At 46.9% G+C, this 15,501-nt stretch overlaps 1 protein-coding gene across 5 annotated transcripts in view; it reads left to right on the top strand.

The window, feature by feature from the left end:
- Positions 1–15,501, top strand: part of IRF2 (interferon regulatory factor 2) — a 91,191-nt gene that overhangs the window by 30,416 nt on the left and 45,274 nt on the right. The gene's annotated exons all lie outside the window — the stretch shown is intronic.

The following is a 15,501-nucleotide window of genomic DNA, read 5'->3' as shown; positions in this document are numbered from 1 at the left end:
CTGTTCCCCCTTTCATCATCGCTGATGCCCAGCATCTGCAGTATATTCGTGGTTTCTTTATCGAGCCTCGGCCTTTGCCATACCCTAGGACCTGGGGACAGAGTGGTGAGCGGGCAGCTAGGGTCTCGGGCCTCGTGGGGATTCTCGTCAAGTCGGGCAGACAGATTCGGGGGCCTGGCCTGACCTTCAGAGACTAAGGGAGGCTTGTTGAGGAAGTGGTCTCGGAGCTAAGACAGGACGAGTGTGAGGTTACTCCGTGAAAGGGGACGGTCTTGCTCTTGAGACCGGGAAGGAGGCCCGGGGGACAGACCCGCCACTGGAGGTGCTGGGAGTAAGGACAATGGAGGGAGAGGACACCAGAGCCGGGCCTGTGGAACAAGGGGGCTCTGAACGGATCGTATCTGTGCTTTTACAGGGGTGTTCTGGCTGCAGGGTAGCTACCAGATTGGGGTTGGAGGGCGGGGCCGAGCTCACAGAGCTGCTTGGTCCCGACTGTGCTGAAGGAAGGAATTGTTCCCGACCTACTGGTCGCGGCACTTTCTATCCCCGCAGTGTTCGAGTCACTCTCCTGGAGAATAGTAAATATGCGCTCTGCTCGGTACTCTGGGGCCAAAGTAGTTAGTGAAATGTTCCGCCAAGTTCGAGCAAGTAGAACTGAAGGTTATTCAGGCTTCCGAATTCTGCAAGATGAGGAAAAATTGCAAATGAGAAACAGGAAGCAAAACCCTTACTCATGGTGGGTGTTTCTCGAGCCAAGTGCCTGACAGACTGAGGGAGGGGGGAGGCGTCCTCACAGAAGGGATGAAGCCCGGCTGGGAATGCCAGCTTTGGGGGCCGCCGGGTGACAACCAAGAGCTGGCCTGAAGTGTCCTCCAGAGAACGTGGTGGTGTGGGGCCTCTGAATGCCGCGTATCTGAAAAAAGGCAGTGGGCGCTTCTGACTGCTTCCCTTGGCCGCTAACTTCACCCAACGGGTGAGGCAGTGTCTCTGGGAAACCACCCTCGTGTTTCCAAGTTGAGAGAACTGATAACTGCTGTTAAATATTAGCACAAAGATTAGGAGGCATATGTTTCATGCTGAACGCTGAGAGCCTTCTCTCACATGTGCACACTGGCCCTTGGTCGCTTCTGCAATTTAAATGAGTTATGGACCATCATCCCTCGTCTTCCCCAGGAAATGAAGCTTCCAGGCTTCTCGTTAAGATCACTGTTGCCTCGTTGCGTAACGTGACTGATGCGTGTAGTTAATCCTGTCGTGGTGCCTGGATTGAAAAAACAAAAAACAAAAAACCACAAAAAACAAAACTGCCAGCAGTTTCATTGAAGCACCAGAGAGGGAATTTTCTAGAATTTGTTGTATTTGCAGAAAAATGTCGTGTTTGCTGCTGTTTCCCCCTCTGGACTGTAAATCACTCATGTACTTTGCTCTGGTCTTTCTGGCCGAGGCTTTTTCCTTGCAACTCATTTCAGACTTGCACTAACGTTGCAAGAACACTACAGAGAACTACTTTTCTGAACCTTTGGAGAGTAACTTACCAGCAGGACGTCCTGTCACTCCCGAATGCTTGAGTGTATCTTCCGGCAAACAAGGGTCCTCTCTAACATGAATGACCGCAGCGCCCCTGTTCGAATCAGGCCGTTACCCTTAGCACCACCTGATCCACAGACCCCATCCGGGTTGGCCAGTGATCTTAACAGTGACCCCGTGGCACAGGGATCCGATTCAGGCTCAAGGGTCATGTCTCCTTAATCTTCCCGTAACGTCTGTGATCTTGACATTTTTGACAGTTACGAGCCTGTTATCGTATAGATAACCCATCAGGTGGGGCTTGGTGACAGTTCACTCGCGGTCAGATTTAGGCTACGGAGTTTATGCAGGAATATCACAGACGTGGTGCTCTTTCCTCATTGCGTCCTCTCCGGTGGTGAGTGTGCTGTGTTCCTTTCTTCGTGATGTTCATTCAACCATTTGGCCGAGGAGGTATTTGTCAGGCTTCTCTTTGGTTACTCTTTTTTCCCTTTGTGGTAAATATTTTGTGGGATGTCCTTCGAGACCGTGTAAGGGTCCCATTTCTCACCAGCCTTTTAACTCACTGGTTTTAGCATCCACTGATGTTTCCTGGCAGCAGAATTACTTCTCTGATAGCTGCTGCATGGTGATTTTTAGTTCCATACTCTTTCCACACTTAACTACCTGCTCTGCTGCTTTGTAGAAAAGCTTCCTCCTCTCTATTTTTCATTGATTCCTATTTTATCCAATGGACTGTAACACGCTTTTGTCATTGTTTTGACATTCAGATTGTCTCTGATTGGCCGGTGGGAGCCTTCATGTGGATTGTCCTGTTCTCTTGATGTTCTCGGTGTTCTTTGGACACGTCCTTACTTTCTGACCCCCCCCAAGATGGTTCCGTCTCGTCTTCTGCTTTCCCTGCCCTAGATCTGCAATCAGCCATGTTTCCAAGAAGCCCTGATTCCTTTTAGTGGAGAGTGGTATTTAGAAACCACGATTTGGGTGTTATGTGTGCTTATCACCAGTGGTGTGTTGCTGCCCCCAGACCCTCGTAGTGGGCAGGGTTAGGGAATAGTGTACTACGTGTACATACGCATATTTGTATGTACGTGTATATATGTACACACACATATTTTCCCATCTATATTTATTTCTGTGTTTATCGACATATATGAACTCAGTGCTTATTCTATTCCAACACCCAAGATTATTCTAGATTTCTTTCTCTGTTTGAACTTCCTTCTCCAAAAGTGAGAAACCTGGCTTCCATTTCCCCTAATGTATTAATTAATTTACTCTGTTGCCTGCGTGTATCTAATCTCACATCCCTTCGGCCACCCCACTGCAATGAAGTTGCCCTCCCCATCTCATTCCTCAGGCTTCTGTGCTCCCAGACAAGACTGCTGTCCCTGGACAGGAGCCCACTCACCCCACTTGGGCCCTGACACCCCACTCTGGGCTGCTCTTCCCCACTGTCCCCGTGTCTATCCTCATTGCCCCACCTGGGCTCCAAGATCCCCCATACGATGTGCCAGCACCTCCTTCCACCCAAGGGGACACCCTCTTTATGCCAGTAGTCCTCACTAGCATGCCTCTGTTCCGCTCTCCTAATGTCTTCAGATCATTAGGACCATAACAAAGTACCACAGGCTGGGTGGCTTATACAACAGAAACGTATTGTCTCCCGGTTCTGGAGGCTGGAAGTCTGAAACCAGGGTGATGGCAGAGTTGGTTCCTTCTGGGGGCTCTAAGGGAGAATCTGCTCCATGCTTCTTTCCTCACTTTGGTGGTGGCTGGGAGTCCTTGGCGTTCTTTGGCTTGTAGACCCATCGCATCGCCCCCATCCCTGCCTCTGTCTTCATCTGGCCTCCTCCTCTGTGTGTGTCTGTGTCCAGATTTCCCTCTTCTTGTAAGGACACCAGTCCTCTTGGATTTAGGGCCCATCCTAATCTAGTATCACCTTGTTTTAACTTGATTATATCTGTCAAGACCCTATTTCCAAATAAGGTTACATTCACAGGTTCTGGGTGGATGTGAATTTGGGGGGAAACCCATTCAACACAGTACATCTGCTTTACTCCATTCTGCCTAATGGACTTTTGGACTCAATCATTCATGGAGTGGGGGAGGAGGGAGGGAGGATAGAAGGAACCTCTGTAGCTTTGAGAAGTTCATTATTGCCATATTCTACTTCTTCTCAAATCCAAAACTAGAGCACTCTGCCGACATTAAGGCTTTTCAGGACTTGGAATGAACACAGGATGGCACTCATTAGCATGTGACTTTACGAGGCCCCATGGGGACTGTGCCCCTCAAGACACCCTATGCTGTAACGTATTACAGCTTTTTACTCACTGTTGGGCAACCGTCCTCACCTGGTCTGGTGCCCCTGGGGTGGGGGGCTCCCCTGGCCCCTAGCCACCCAGTTCCAGGCCAGACAGTTGTGTCTTGGTGTGCATTGTCAGTCCCGTACTAGGCGGTGCTGGCCTCTGAGAGAGTCGGCTGGAGTCCTTGTGGAGCATGAGGTCTGGCTGTCATCAAGAGAGCCCTGTGTCAGCGCCCGGGCTCAGCAGCCATGGGGACGCTGCCCACGGGCCAGCACATCCGGGAAGCGTATTGCCCTGATAATCGAAAAATGACCTCTGCTCCCTGCTTTTTTTTTCACTTTTTAGCTTGTATTATATTCTGAACTATGTTAACATATATACACTTACATAGAATATATAAAAATATATGGGACATATAATTATATTAATGTATATCTTCTGATCATCATCCCATACAAAGGAAATACCCTTCCAGAGTCACACTGTTTCGTTATTTGAGTCCACCACATGTTATTTAACCATCTCCCTACTGTCTGGTATTTGGATCAACGTAAAGTTTTTGCTTTGTAGATAATGCTCCATCCAATAATCCTTGACCAGATATTTGTGTCTGCGGAAACTATTAATTATTAAACACCCACTGTTGATCAGATAGTAGGCGAAGCACTTTACACATCATCTTAGTCCTACCACAAACCCTAAGGAAGTTAGCCCCATTTTACAGATGAGAAAACTGAGGCCTAGGGGTGTAGGGCTCTGCTACCCTTTGCGTTTGGCTCCTAACGCTTTGCCCTGGGGAGAGGCTGTGTTGCCGAGTGAAATACTCCTAGACCTGAGTGGCCCCTACAGTTGTGGAGAAAGTGGTGGAGACGAAGAGATTTATGAGTTTTTAGGGGAATGGCGGGTGGATTTCTCACTCAGGGTCACAACTCCCCAGTCCTAGCCTCATCTAGGGCATGGTGATAAGGATGTAGCCCTAGCGACAGGCTCACCCCTTGCCCACCTTGGTGGACAAAGGAGCCTCCAAGGCCTTCCCTGATCTCCACTCTGCTCAAGGGTGGCCGTGCTGTCCCTGAGTCATTGTGCCTGTCAATCCTGCATCGTGACACCGTCCTACTCGCTGATAAATAAAGACAGTGCTAGGCCCCGTGGAGATCATAATCACTTATTAGGAAGGTCTAGGTCAAATTAGTTAGCCAAGAGTCAGACAAGATCAGTTATTGTTAACATCCAACTATTCCTTGAAGCCGCCCTATCAGTGTGAACAGAATGACTGCTGTGGTAATAGTTGAACCTGTAATGGTCAGGGAAAGCTGTTGGGGAAGGGTAGATTTAAAACTGGCCCTCAATTCCAAGAGAGAAGGGAGTTGGTGCGGAGGGGTGTAGGACAAACAGGGTGCGGGGAGATGTACGCGGGGTTGGCGTGGCGTTTGCAGACGTGAGGTCTGGCCCTGCCCAGAGCTCCTAATGCTAAAAATAAGGGAGAAGCAAAATGCCCTCACGGCCCACAATTGCTCTTCGTGCACACTGAGGGGATGGAAACTGACGAATACCCCAAATGTTGACCACCATAGTGGTTTCGGTACCTTACAAAAATGTTAACGCGAAACGTCCATCGCGGCGTTGGAGCACAGCTTGTCCAAGAGGGGCTTTTTTGCGCTCCTGAAATAGTTCTTGGGGCTGAGCAGTCATAGGCTGGGCAGGGTGCACTTTCTTCCTCCCCTTCTTTCTGAGGACCGCCCCAGGACCCAGGTGGCCTGTGCTCTGGGCCAGGTGACCCTGCCGTGTGGCAGAAGCAGAAACAACTGGAGAATACACCCAGGGACGGACAGACAGACAGCAAACCCTCTGGTTCTCCTCTGTTGCTTTCTTAAAGAGGAGTGGGAGGGGTGGAAGGCGGCAAGACAGTTTTATTTTGGAGTGGGGAAATACTGTTTTCCTAGTACACATTACAGAAATAAAGGTCTGGCCGGACAGGATGTGCAGTTGGTCTCGCTGGTTTCCACCAGCCAGGAAGGTACTACGAGGGGCAGGAAGTGTGAATCGATGGGGGTGGTGCTGGGCACTGGAGGCGGAGAGCTGCAGTCTACGCATCCGGCCCAACGAGGGCAGCTGGAGCAGCCGGCTCTCTCAGCCCTGGCTGGGAGCCCCTGCAGCGCAGGCTCCCCGTGCAGACTGGGAGGCACTGGGCCCTCCATGCCTCTTTATGTGGACCCCAGTTTGGCCTCATGGTCCAAAGGCCACGTAAGGGCCGAAGACTCCTTCTGTTTAAATCTGAACTCAACCACCCAGTAGCTCTGGGACCTTGGGCAAGTTACTTATTAACCTTCTGTGTCTCAGTTTCCTCATCTGTAAGATGGGGATTTTAGTAGCGCCTACCAGACAGGATCGTGGTGAATCGAGAGAACTAATACTCCTAACAAGCTGGGAACTTGCCTGACAGTGTTAAGCGCATAACGCTCATCAGCTATTGTTCGTGGCCTTGGAGTGTAGCATGGGATACTGTGTGCTCGGTACCTGCCGGCTGCTGGTGTTCTCAAGGGCTTAGCAAGTCCAAACAGGGATAAGAATTACACAGAAGCTCCCTTCACTTAACCAACAGGTTGCCTCCCCAAAGGTGATTAAGCTTATAGAGTGTGAGTCAGGCTTTTCTCAAAACAAAACAAAACAAAAAAAAACAACAACCCAACAAAACAAAAAACAAAGCCACACACACACAAAACAAAAAACAAAACCAAACAAGAAAATAAAACCAACCAAACAAACAAAAAAAACCCCAGGCTTTTCTCAAAATAGAACAGTTTCAACGTCAGGTGGCTAACCTGCCTCTTCAAAAACCCCACCAGGGTGTCCTAGGCAGATACTTTGTTTTTACCAGCCACCTGACTACTCACTGTGATTTGGAAAACTGGAAGTGGCCTTGAAACTATGTGTCTTTGTTTGGGGACAAATGGTTCCTCATTCACACTGGCCACATTTCAGGTGTTCAGTAGCCACGCGTGGCTGATGGCTCCCTTGTCGGACTGTGTAGATACAGAACGTGTCCCGAATGGCTGGATAGGCCTGGCAGGTGCCTGCTGGGATGTAAAGTGCAAGGCTACACAGATCTACATGTTAAGATACGTGGCGACGTTAACACAAGGTTCCAGCTTGACAGGAGCAGAGGATATATATTGGAGGCAGGATTTGGTAAAGATAGGCTTTGTAGAAGGAATGGCATTTGAACTAGCTGTATAGGGGTGGATGGCTATTTTCAGGCTAGGTCTTTCTCCTGAGCTCTAACCCCATGGATCGAATTGCCCACCCAACACTTTTTTTTTCCCCCCGATATCCCAAAGAGATCCCAAAGCCAGTAGACCCAAAACCAATCTCAATATTTCTCCTCTTAAACCTTCCATGTTCCCCTTGCGGAGAGCGGCATTACCACCTGCCCGGTGTAGAGAAGGGAGAAAGGAGGTCACGGAAGTCCAGATAAGTTTGAAGAGGGAGGGGAGTCAGCAATTCAGAAAGAGCCTGGTGGCTTCTGTTTTCCTCCCTGAGGTTAGAGGCAAGACCCTTTGCCGGAACTGATGGGTGTGGAAGTGAATTCGGTAGCGTGAAGATGGAAAGATCTCCGATTGCTCCTGTGGGGAACAGCCACAGGAGCTGATGAGGGAGAAGCAAAAAAGATTTGCAGAAATCTGCATGCTCAGGTGAGGTGTCGTGGATGGTCAGGACTGGGCATCATTCAGCCCAAGCATGGGTTTGTGGCGCCTGAGCAAACAGGAGGGAGGAAGTGAGACCCATCTGCAGTGGAGAAGCGCTGGGGCAGCTGGGTTGGGCAGAGAACGGGGCCGGAGAAGGTGCTCTGGGGAGAGGGGCCCGGGGAGCAGGGCTCCTTGGGCGGAGATGGACGGCAGGGTTCTGGGCCCCCTCTCCGAAAAGCGCACGTTCGCATACATGGGGCATGGTCCGTGTTTCTCAAGGCTTGCTCTCTCTGGATGGAGGACTCCTGATTGCTTTGGGCTGCATTGAGAACCGTTTCCTAGAATGACCGTTGGCTCACCTGCAGGACGGAAAAACCAGTCGTATATTTTGGTGTCTTTCGAGCACCCAGGTGGAGGCCAGAAGTCAGTTTCGGTTGCAGTGGTGCAGTGCAAGTTACTATCAGAGGCTCAGTCACACTGTTTCAGGTCCCAGACCAGCTTGTGGTCAAAGACAGGGAAGTTTTTGTCAAGTAGCTATGGTAATATCTTCTCTAAAGGATACAGAAAACACGTCCAAGAAGAAAATTGTGGGTAGGATGGCAGATATGCAAAACTATAATTTGGATGATTCTCAGTATGGGAAACTTGTTCAGTGGTATTTAAAGGCATTTTGGAATTTTAATTTCATGTGCATTCATATTCCATTCATGATGAAAGCTACTCGTCATTGGCGCCCTCATTTTCCTATGACTCATTTGGAGATGTTTATTAAACATATGGAATCCGGAAGGCCATGGAGCTTATGGGTACTGAATGACAGTGATACCTACACTTAGCTGCGTATCCAAATTGCCCTAGGATAATAAGAAGAACTTGGAAATGCTATTGCAGTGAGTCTAAGATGGGGCCAAGGAGTCTTTTTGTTTGTTTGTTTGTTTGCTTTTTTAATTCCCTAGGTAATAATGTGCACAGGCAGTTTGGGGATCTGGTATAGGAGAAATGGAATAGTATAGAAAAATATAACTATGGTTTATGATACCTCAAGGAGAGCCTTTCCCAGTAATCCTGCCCCATCGTTCAAGGTTGAGTTCCTGAAAGATCCACACAGTAGGAGAATTCATGGTTGAATTGCTTAAAAACCTTGAGAAAAACTGGGCTAGAAACTAAAATTATTAAATGAATCTATGACACGCATCTTTCGAAAGTTCAATAAAAGGAAACAGCCAAGTGCACGAAATAAGGATTACATCAGTGATGAGTGATATCACACAGTTGCTTTGATTGCCATTGTGTATTAACTCTCCTGAAGTTTATTTATTCTTTTAATGTTTCTTTATTAATTTTGAGAGAGCGAGACAGAAGGCAGGGGAGGGGCAGAGAGATCGGGAGAGAGAGAGAACCTCAAGCAGGCTCTGCGCTGTCGGCACAGAGTCCAACGCGGGGCTCAACTCACCAAGTGTGAGGTCATGACCTGAGCTGAAACCAAGAGCCGGACACTCAAACGACTGAGCCACCCAGGTGTCCCTCTCCTGACGTTTAACAAAACGTTTAAATTGGTTTCGCATTGGTGCAGATAACATGTCCACTGAGAGGCATGTTTTTTCTGTGTCCAGCACTCATCCCAGTGTTAACACGTCTTCCTGATTTCCTGAGTGGTAGTTGTTGGACTTCATCCTCTGGGGCCCCACTGGCCTATGCAGAGTGATTTGAATACTGTAGGCAGAGAAGCACTGAGTATAGAGTATGGCCAAATGGGTGGGCCTCCAGCCCCGCCTTCAGATACGGAGTCCTGTTACCTCACTCTGATTATTTATATCCATTATAATAATTACTCACGTGATTGTTTTCATACCGGGTACTTGCTGTTAAATTTCTCTGTCTTCCGGGAGTCCTTCTGGTTCTAAGGTTTGCTATATCCTTCTCTTCTGCTTCCTGCTTTCCACGTGACCTTCCCCTTCTCCCCTCGCCGCACCCCCCCACCCCGCCACATGCTCACACACATCTGTGTGCACACCTGGGGAGTGGTTCTGCCCAGTGCAATGCTTTTTCTATATTTTTTTAATGTTTATTTTTGAGAGAGAGAGAGAGCACAAGTGGGGGAGGTGCAGAGAGGGGGGTGGGCAACAGCAGATCTGAAGCGGGCTGGCACTGACAGCAGAGAGCCCGACGTGGGGCTTGAACTCACGAACCGTGAGATCATGACCTGAGCCGAAGTCGGACGCTCCACAGACTGGAGCCACCCGGGTGCCTCTGCTTTTTATACTCTTTTTGACCATGGTACCAGTATAATATAATTGAAAATTGAAACAAAAATTCCAAGAAAACAAGCTTACTCTTATTTGGGGGACTCTCAGAGTTTGTGTTCTGTGTTCACCTACATTAAAATTGCTGATCTTAATCCAGTAAGTTGACTTCGTGACCCAGTGTTTGAAAAACACTGGTCTAGAGGCTTTTGACATCTTTGGATTTGAATCCCAGCTTTACCACTTAATAGCTCTGCAGCTTGGTGACCAGCTTCATTTCCTCATCTGGAAAACGGGAGCTAAGGTACTATACCTCCTATAGTTTGTTTGCAGATCCAATGAAATCATGCATGAGAAGCCCCTGGCTTAGTGTCTGATTCCCAGGAAGCACTTCAACGGGTGATGGGGATAATGATGGTGATGATGGCGGTAATTTTCAGTGTCCACCTCCAGCTTTCAGCTCTCTCAACTCACATAATTTTGAACTGGAAATTAACTTTTGCCAAAAAGGAACAAAAGTCAATGTGAGGGGTGTAGACTATCATGCAAGAGGAGCTTGCATCTGGGGAAAGATTACCAGATGTGCAGAAAAAGTTACTAGTACAAATTGCTATTACATTCTTACACCTGTATTGTCACTTGGCTTTATTTCCCTTGCATTCCCATAGCCACCATTCCGGACCAGAGAAGCAGCTCGGGCTCTTCTCCTTGCTTCAGTTTGCCCCTGTATGGGTGCTGCTTGGGTCACGGCTAGTCTCAAGCAGGCGCTCAGCAGTCTTCTAGCCTCTAAACAAGCTGGGCAATGGGGGGTTCAAAGGGGCTTGGGTGACTCGGACATGATTTTCTTTTTTCTTTTTTTTTTAAGTTACTTTTTCAAGCTATGCTTTTGCCCCTCTCTAAAACGGGGACAACAATATTTAACTTATTAGGGCCGGTGTGTGGGTTCGTGATGATTTCTGCAAACCAGCCAGCCCACGCTGCTCACCTGCTCGCGGACTCGCACGAAGCTCCACCCACGGTGGTGTCTAAGTCAGTTGCTCCGCCCACGGCAGCAAACACATCTTCCCCGGTCCTGACCTTGGCTGTTTCTACCAACTTCACCTTTGCCAGGCTTGCTTGCCACTTCGCCTAGGCGATTCTTCCCCATCCTATAAGTACTCCCTTTGCCGCACAGCTTTCCCTTTCAAACCCATCCAGTAATGATTTATATATTCCTCGTGAAACTGGTTCGCATAGTTGGCAATTAATCATATACTGCCTTCTGATCTCCTTTGCAGTCTTTTATTATTATAATTATAGTATTATTAGGTAGCTTTATATGATTTATGTCACATACCCCCAGTTAACTTACTAATTCCTTGAGGGTAGTGATCATGCCTCACATGTCTCTGAGTCGTCCATAGCATTTAGCAGAGCTCCCTGCAATAACATGTGTAATAAATATTTGTTGATACACTGGACGACTGGATACTGCCCACACGAGCTGCCATAGAGCTGTGAGGGAAGGTTAGTGGATGAAAAGAGATTTGAGCTAGCTTTTGTGAGGGGGGTAACCCTCCCATAGGTTGGTAAGAGGGGTGGGCACATGGGTACGTAGGGAGGGCTGTTGACAAATACATGTCGCAGCTGCAGAAGAAATGGGATGGAGCATTGCTGCGGTCAGCTTCTGCGACACGGACTCATGCTGAAGCCCTGATGTTAGCTAGCTGCACAACACCAACCCTCCTGACTTCCCTGCTCCCCAGTTTTGACCTATCTCCTGTGCCCTTGCAACTGGGAGATGAGCTGTGGGGCTGCTGGTGGAAACGCTCTGTTTTTCTCTGAGTGAAGATGCTTTTATTTCCACTTCATTCTTGAAGGAAATACTCGCTGTCTATAAACTTTTAAAAATAGCTGTTTCTTTCAGTACTTTTGGAGACACCTTTCCATTGTCTTCTGTCTTCCCTGGTTTCTGTTGAGTAGTAGTAACTGTAAGGCTTCTGGGTCTTGGGGGTGTTGTTCTTTGCTCTTTAAAGGTGATGCCCATTCCCCACCCTCCCCCCACCCCCTCCCCCAGCTGTTTTTAAGATTTTTCGCTATAGTTTTGGTGTTCAGCAAACACACTATAGTATGCTTAGGTGTGGTTTCATTCGTGTTTGTCTGTTTGGGGTTTGTAGCAAGTTATTAAGATAATTGGTCATGGTCTCCAAACATCGCTTTTTGCCTCATTCTTTCTCGTGTCTTCGTGGAACTACAAACTGCCCATGTTTTACATCTTTTTAGATCTAAAATAGAATCTCCTATGGATTTTATGTTCTTTGTAACATTCTCCACTCTTCTGCCTCTAAGTGCTTCATTCTGTTTATTTCCTTCTGACTTCTGTTCTGGTTCGCTGATTTTTTTTTTTTATGATGTCTAATATGTTGGTACACCCGTCTGTTGAGTTCTTAATTTTAATTATTTGCTCTTTAGTTTTATTTTTTTATTTTTTTGAGTTATTTATTGATTTTGAAAAGCGGGGGCAGAGAGAGGGAGAGAGGGAGAATCCCAAGCAGGCTCCACACTGTTAGCACAGAATCCAAGTCAGGGCTCGAACCCGCAAACCATGAGATCACGACCTGAGCCAAAATCAAGTTAATCAGTGCTTAACTGAATGGGCCACCCAGGTGCCCTTGCCCTTTAGTTTTAGAATTTCTTTTTTAGGTTCTAGGTTTTTGCGAACATTTTCTGTCTTGTTTTTATTTCCTTGAACATGTTAAGCACTCGTGTTTTAAAGACTGTGTCTGAAAACTTTTGGTATCTGCGTCTCCATTGTATCTGTGAAAGACCTGTGTCAGAATCCCTGTGGGTCTCTTTTTGTTGTCCATATTTCATTGATTTTTTTATTTATCCTTGTGTTCTCAGCCAGATTGATTGAATGCTCACCGTTGCGTATGAAAAACTCCAGAGATAATATAAATCCTAGGATAATGTTGTCTTCCTCAAGATATAATTTACATTTGCTTCTGGGAGTTCCAGATCATTTTAATTTGCACAGGGATTGAGGTGATTCAGAGCTAGGCTTCAGTCTCTGAGGTCAGTGTCTTTCCATTTAGTTTTATCCCAAACAAGCTTGTGTGTGTGTGTGTGTGTGTGTGTGTGTGTGTGTGTGTGTGTGGTTTCCAGGACTCCCTTTTCCTAGTTGGCTCCTGATCTTCAGTTTTTATCCCCCTAGTTCTGGGATCAGCAGATGCCCCCAGGCTGGGAAAAGAGTGCCCCAAACGTCAGGCTTACCTTCCCGGGTTTCATTCTTCTCCCAGACCCTGCCGTCCTAATTCTTTACTACCTTGTTAGCTCTCTGATTCTTCTAAACGGATTAAAAACACACACACACATGTTTTGTACAGGTTTTCTTGTTATTCACCTTGGGAGTTAGGTCTGAATTACCCATTGTGTCATTATCAGAAGTGCACCCCTCCTCCACTCAGCCAAGGATTTTATTATCTTAAATCCAGCAGGGATGTTTAGAAGTCTCTAGAAAAGAACATTAACGTGATTTAAGTGGTATTTTAGGAAATTTAATATGTCAGTGGTATGCAAAGCAGACAGGAGTTGGGAAAGGCTCAGTACGTAGAACGGTTAAAAGACCATCATAACTGAGTGCTTTCTAGAGTAAGAAAAAAAGCAGGTGTTAGGGTTTCTGAATCTGGGCATTTCAGAGAGACATGAATGAGAGCCTTGGCTCTCCTACTTACTAGCGGGTTGCGTTGAACTGTTCCTTTACCTGTCCTCTCATCTGTGATATGGAATTTTAAAGTCCCTGCCTTCCAGGGTTATAAAAATTACATGAGGAACTCCTAGAAAACTCTGGTTTTAAGACTTGGCATATAGTATGTGCTCAGTAAATAGTAGCCATTTCTGTTACCACTCCAAGATCCAAACTTCAGTGATTCAGGTTAAAATTCAAGATCACTGTTAATGGCGCTAAGCAGGACCATAACAGTGTCATCTTCATGGGGGCTGTTCACTTGCTATGAGTTCAGTCACTGTGTTCCAGGAAATAGCTTGTTTGCGTTTATGCAGCATCGCGGTGCCCTAAATACCCGCCATATACTGAACTGATTTATAGGCTGATTCTGTGGTTTTAAAGATGAGACCAACCCTGTATCTAGAAGGTATAGTGATAGGTGGCTTTAGAAAGTGCCTTTTGTCGGGCTTGATGGTAGATGCTCTGTATTTTAGGTTTATGGAAACTCAAGACTTTAGCGTTTCACTTTTAAATTAAAAAAATTTTTTTAATGTTTATTTTTGAGACACACGGAGAGAGAGAGAGAGAGAGAGAGAGAGAGAGAGAGCGAGCATGAGTGGGGGAGGGGCAGAGAGAGAGGGAGACCCAGAATCCGAAGCAGGCTCCAGGCTCTGAGCTGTCGGCACAGAGCCTGGCGAGGGGCTCAAACTCGCCAACTGTGAGATCGTGACCTGAGCCAAAGTCAGGACGTTCAACCGACTGAGCCACCCAGGCACCCCAGCATTTGACTTTTAAAAACAACCCAGTGTACAAGAATAGATAGAAGCTTACCAAAAAAAGATACATCAGATGATGAGCCTTCATGTTACAAAAGGATTCCTGGAGTCATGGATGACTTGGCATATTATCTTTTTGAAACCTCTTCATTTTCCTAGGGGATCGAAGTGTGGACCGGAGGGTTTGAGTGACTAGTGCAAGGGCACCCGCTAATCATGGCAAAGTCAGGACTGGAACACAAGTGTGTTGATTTCTGGCATACTTTGGTTTTCTTGGCAAAAATAGCCCCTCTGTGTCTTTTCTAACCAGTCCTGTGCCTTCCTCAACTCTGTTAGAGTTTCATATGGGCCATGGGAACTGGTGCCTACGGGAAACTTGCCTTACAGAAGGAAGACCAGTCTGTCACTGTGAATTTCCTGGACAGAAGCTAGAAAATACATGCCGAGTAAGCATCTTTTCTCCGTATTCGGTCTCTGACCCTCTGTGACTGTCATCCCTGCCTTTTAATCTCTAGAAGTATAATTTATTTTTAGTTCACACTAAATGATGAGTTTCTGGGGCTAAGCCCAGAAGAGAATTCTACTTTTGCTTCTTTCACAGAAGTCAGGGTGCACACTCAACTTCTGATGGTCATGGGAAATCTGTGTCAATAACACCTGTTTTCTTCCGTGTCATGTGGCAACACCACTGGTAATTCATTACTTTTTTAGTGGGGGAAGTGGGGCCGGGCTATAAAATCAAGTATAAATAGAGGAAGTATCTTCAGGTAAAAGGATCAGGTTTTCTTGTTTAACATCAGGGATGTCCTAGCTGTTTAAAACATAACAAAACATAGAAACTGAAATAAGTGAAACCCTTAAAAAAATTTTTTTTAATGTTTGTTTATTTATTTTTTTTTTAAGAGAGAGTGTTGAGAGGGGCAGAGAGAGAGGGAGGCACAGAGTCCGAAGCAGGCTCCAGGCTCTGAGCTGTCCGCACAGAGCCTGATGTGGGGCTCGAACCCGCAAACTGGGAGATCGTGACCTGAGCTGAAGTCGGATGCTTAACCGACTGAGCCACCCAGGCGGCCCAAGTGAAGCCCTTTGTCACAGAGTTTGTCCTACTCTGATAAGGCAATACTTGCACGTGTTTGCCTTTCCTACAGACCTGCTTATGATTAATGACAGTCCTGATTGAAGATTTAGAAAATGTGTTACATGTGTAATTTCCATAGCATTTTGGCTCGGTAAGTAATAGCGTGAGGTTTGTTAGGA

The sequence above is a fragment of the Felis catus genome, chromosome B1, assembly GCF_018350175.1.
Source record: "Felis catus isolate Fca126 chromosome B1, F.catus_Fca126_mat1.0, whole genome shotgun sequence".
NCBI lineage: Eukaryota > Metazoa > Chordata > Mammalia > Carnivora > Felidae > Felis > Felis catus.
The sequence above is the reverse complement of the archived record's forward strand: the minus strand, read 5'-3'. Positions and strand labels throughout refer to the sequence as shown.